At 53.1% G+C, this 4,927-nt stretch overlaps 1 pseudogene; it reads left to right on the forward strand.

The window, feature by feature from the left end:
• The first annotated feature begins 2,517 nt into the window (after nucleotides 1–2,517).
• Nucleotides 2,518–4,654, forward strand: LOC121838537 (annotated as a pseudogene).
• Nucleotides 4,655–4,927: the final 273 nt, after the last annotated feature.

The following is a 4,927-nucleotide window of genomic DNA, read 5'->3' on the forward strand; positions in this document are numbered from 1 at the left end:
GACAACGCCCGCTGTTCTATTTGCGGACTGAAAAAACACGACGGAGACGCGTCTTGCCCGAACGCCACGCCTAAGTGTCGTAATTGCGGGGGTCCCCAACTAGCCACAGACAACGGCTGCCTCAAGAGAACCCAGCTGAACAAAAAGATAGCACGTCGCCGACGTCCCAAGGCCCCGCGACGCTTTGAAACTACCTTTGACAACCAAGGGCAGCTTCTACACGCGGGCGAACGTACTGAAGCGTCAAGCAACAACACAGATACGACCGTACCTCTAGTGCCTGGAAGCGCGGGAGACTTACGACGCCTACGGCTCATCGCCACTCCGACCTCAACAAGTTTCTATACAGGGCCCCGCACCTCTGCTCAGGGAACTACTACAACAGCTGCAGAGCGTAAACTCACGTTTGCGGACGCCGTTCGGATGGCCAACACCGACACTGCAACCCAGACTATTAATACGACACAAAGGAGAGGCTCTAAACATGCTCAAAAATCGCGAACCCCGCGCATTCCGGAACCGGTGGCACAAGTCAGTGAGGAGACGCAGACAGAAACAGCTGTACGCATCTCAGCATCTACAACACCCAGCACACAAATCACCCTCGAGGCACAGCTCGAGCGCCGCATTGCTCAACTTGAACAACGCGTAATGGAGCACGTGCAAAAGACAATAGACCGGGCCATTGAGACATGTGTCGGCACCCTTATGGAACGACTCATGCTCTCCAGTGTGAGCTCATTCGGGGCGCCCATCACACAACCGGCTCCGGCCGCTTCTATGGTAACCTCATCAATTGCTATTAACGGCCAACATGGCCCAGCGCTCCAATAGCGCACTCGCCACCGGGCACCCACCCTGGGCTACAGTCGTGCAATGGAATTGTCGAACACTTCGAAAAAAAAGGCCGACCTAGTAGCACAATTTCATTGTAACGGCACCACACAAGGACCATCCATACTCGCACTTGAAGAAGTAAATGGCCCAGTACTCAAACTCCCGGGTTACGAAGGGTACCCGTCTTGTAGCGATCCCGGGCAGACCACATCCGTGGCTCTATACGTATTAAGAACGCTCGACCACGTCCAACTGGATGCCGAACCCTGGAATACTAGCGCCACCACTACGGTAGGGTGTAGGGTCAAATTGACGACTGATCACACTGTTTTAATTTTTTCCTTGTACGCACGCGCGGAGTACAACCTCAACAAAGGGCACAAGCCTCTTATTGACCTCGGTTTTATACAGCATTTCCATAGGCTCTATCCTCGCGATCAGGTAATCCTATGTGGAGACTTCAACGCAAGGCACACAGCATGGGGTTACGACAAATGCAGTCCTAGGGGGCGCAAAGTAATGGCTGATACCCAAAACTACCACCTTAGTTTGATCAACACCCCCGATGACCCCACACGGATTGGACAATCTATTCGCCAGGCGGACACGACCCCTGATCTGACTTTGGCATCACACCCGCGCAGCGTCACCTGGCACCTTCACGAAGACCTAATGGGAAGCGATCATTTCCCTATAGTGATCAAGATAAAAATCCGTCGCACTCTGGAATGCGCGGTAGGTGCACGCACAGCCACGAGATCATCGTTTTTGACGCACTGGGACTAATACCGAACGCTGCTGGAGGAGACATCTCCCAGCGGCGATATCGCACACCTAACTGGTCAAATATTAGACGCCAAGCAACAAGCCACCCGTCGAATACAAGTCCCCTATGATCATCCGGACCCAGACAAACGCCTTCTAACGCTCTGGAATCGCAGGTTGCGCCTATTGGCCAAGTACCGCAAATCTGGGCGCAGACGCTCTATCAAACGCAAGTTGAGGATCACGCAACAGACAATAGAGGACTACACCACCGCCCTTGCATCTGAGAGATGGATGACCCTCTGTGAAGGCTTTAACGGGAATACGTCTACACCCCGAGTTTGGAGTACACTACGGTCCCTTCTTGGACAAACCAAGACCTACAATGGGGCCAGACGGGTGGCCCTTAAAGAAGCGATAACCCCACAGGAGCTAGCCGAACGCGCCGCTTCTGAATTCTTTCCCAGCACTTCTCAACCCATCGCTACCACCTATGAAAGGGACGACCCTGTGGAGGACTTTGAATCCTACAATCAACCATTCACCCTTTTTGAGCTTAATCACGCTCTTAACACTGCCAACACACACAGTGCACCTGGGGCAGATCAAGTCACCACGACACAACTGAGAAACCTCCCAGATACCTACAAACAAGCTCTGTTGGAGGAAATCAACAGGATCTGGGAAGAAGGAAAGCTTCCACCCACATGGCATTTCTCTCTGGTGAAACCAATTCCCAAACCGGGGAAACCGCCACATAACCTGGCCAACCTCCGACCTATATCGCTGACATCCTGCCTATGTAAAACGATGGAGAGGATGGTCAATACGCGCCTTACATGGTACTTGGAAAATAATGGCATTCTCGCCCCAACGCAAATAGGGTTCAGAGCGGGGTTGTCCACACAGGACGCGCTTCTTCAACTTAAGGAGGCAGTCCTCGACCCGCACTCTACACAACCGAGAGCTGTCGTTGGGGTTGACATTAAAAAGGCATTTGACGGGGTCCCGCACAACACAATCATGTCCCAAACCAGAACTGCCGGCCTAAAAGGACGACTATATAACTTCATTGCCGCGTTTTTGGAAGGTCGCTGTTTTCAAGTGCAGGTAGACCAAGCCACTAGTGCCACGCGAGCCAACAAAGTAGGGGTACCGCAGGGGTCAGTTATCTCACCGACTCTCTTCAACTTGGCGATGCACACCCTCCCACACCGTCTTGATGCAGTGCCTGGACTAGGTCATACAATATATGCCGATGACATCACGCTTTGGGCAACAGACGGGTCCATCGGCCAGCAGGAAGACATACTCCAAAATGCCCTAAACATTATCTACAGTTTTTCTACCGAAATTGGCCTCAGCACATCCCCAGAAAAGACTGAATACTTAGTCATACACGGCGGCCGTAGTACTCCCTCCAAGAGAGCCGAGAAGAACATGTACGACCTCTCTATCGGAGACCAACCCATCACCAGGAAATCTGCCATTCGCATCCTGGGCATGTACCTGGACGAAAATTGCACAGCCAACACATGGTTCCAGAAAACGACTGGATCAGTAAAAAAGATCCTACACGTCCTTCGACGAATCTCAACACGCACCCGTAGTGTCCGCGAACGCGAGATGAGGCAATTCGTGCAGGCATTTGTCGTCTCACGGCTCCTGTATGGTCTTCCCTATCATCCAGTCAATCGGACTCAGATGCTAGCTCTAGAAAGACTTATCAACGAGGCCCGAAGACTGATTACTGGCCTTCCCAGGTACACACGCCTAGACGCGCTCAAGAGTTGCGGGGGCATTAATGATCTCAGCGAACTCGTATCCGCGCACTACAACATCCAGGAGGCACGGCTTCGCACGACACCAGCCGGCCGGTCTATCCTTGCAAAACTAGGCTACGCCGTGCACGATCTGCCCGAACTCCCACAACAGACCCCGCCGTGGGAACACATTGTCCTTACCGACGGGACTCCTCTACCTCAGCGGATACAGAGCACCGGCAGGCGCCTCCCTCTCAAGAGACGGCACTTAAAGTACATTCGCTCGCTTGACGATTGCACCCACGTGATCTACGTCGATGCATCCCTGCCAGCTGATCACAAATGCGCTGTCTACGCCACGGCGTGGTACGATTGTAACACAGAAGCACAGGCACGATACCTGCACACAACGGCTACGCCCCCGCTCAGCACCCAAGCTGAGCTTCAAGCCATCACGGACTATGCGCGCGACGCACTTCTTACGGCAAAGGAAGACGCACCAGTCACGCACATCATTTATACTGACTCGCAAGCGGCACACCACATATGCTCGGACACCAAATATACCGGACCTACCTTACACGAGCTCAAGGTGGCCGTCTCATCTCTGAGAGCGTCCGGCCATCAATTCATCATACGATGGGTCCCTGCCCACTGTGGCATACCCGGTAATGAGAAAGCCCACAGACTAGTGCGCGCACACCTCCTCTCCGCGCTGGCCAAGGGACCCTCCTCTTCCTCATCTCTAGGCAACCCCTCACAGGAAATTGCCAACCCTTGGCACGACTTGCGCTCTACCAAAGCCCAGCGAGCCACCTACCTCTCCATGGCCGCTAACCCGCTATCCATCCCTAAGATTCCCTCCCAACATTTCTCTCGTAGGGAAGCCGTCATGATTCGGCAAATTCAGACAGGGACCCTACTGACACCGCCTCTTACAGCGGTTTCGCGGGAACGACGGGGCGGGACCTTCCACAGCCTCTGGCATCTGCAAGAACTGCAATTCTAAGGCAGACCTGGTCCATCTCATGTGGTCTTGCCCTTTGTATAATATTCCACGACAACAGGCTTTGGACCTCATCACAAACGCCCCCGTACCCGCATCCCTGAACGCCTGGGCATGTCCAGACACCACCATATCCCCTAAGCATGCTCTGGAGCTCTGGGAGGCACTACTCACCTTCATAAAAGACCCAACTGCGCCTCCAGTGGGGGACCGGCTCCTTCCGGCTACAGCCAAGAGGATACTGCCTCCCCCTCCCTCGTCGACGAAGGCCTTAAAGCCATGAAGTGTTGCCCTCCTCCTCCTCTCCTCTTCTTTGGCCCCCGCTTCCTAATCCCTTATCCTCCTTCTAACTGACCTCTGGAGCGCGCTCCGCGCAATATAAGGTCAATAAACGTGTTTTCAATCAATCCTCTATGAACCGTCGTCTATTTAAGCATAATATAGTCAAAACGAGAAATTACATTGCCAGTGTCTGTAGCATCCTTTAGTAAAAATAAAGAAAGCAAACTTGTCAGCGAGAAAGAAAACAATATTCTCTTTCTTGCTGACAAGTGTT

The sequence above is a fragment of the Ixodes scapularis genome, unplaced genomic scaffold (assembly GCF_016920785.2).
Source record: "Ixodes scapularis isolate PalLabHiFi unplaced genomic scaffold, ASM1692078v2 PGA_scaffold0__279_contigs__length_252992795, whole genome shotgun sequence".
Classification (NCBI taxonomy): Eukaryota; Metazoa; Arthropoda; class Arachnida; order Ixodida; family Ixodidae; genus Ixodes; species Ixodes scapularis.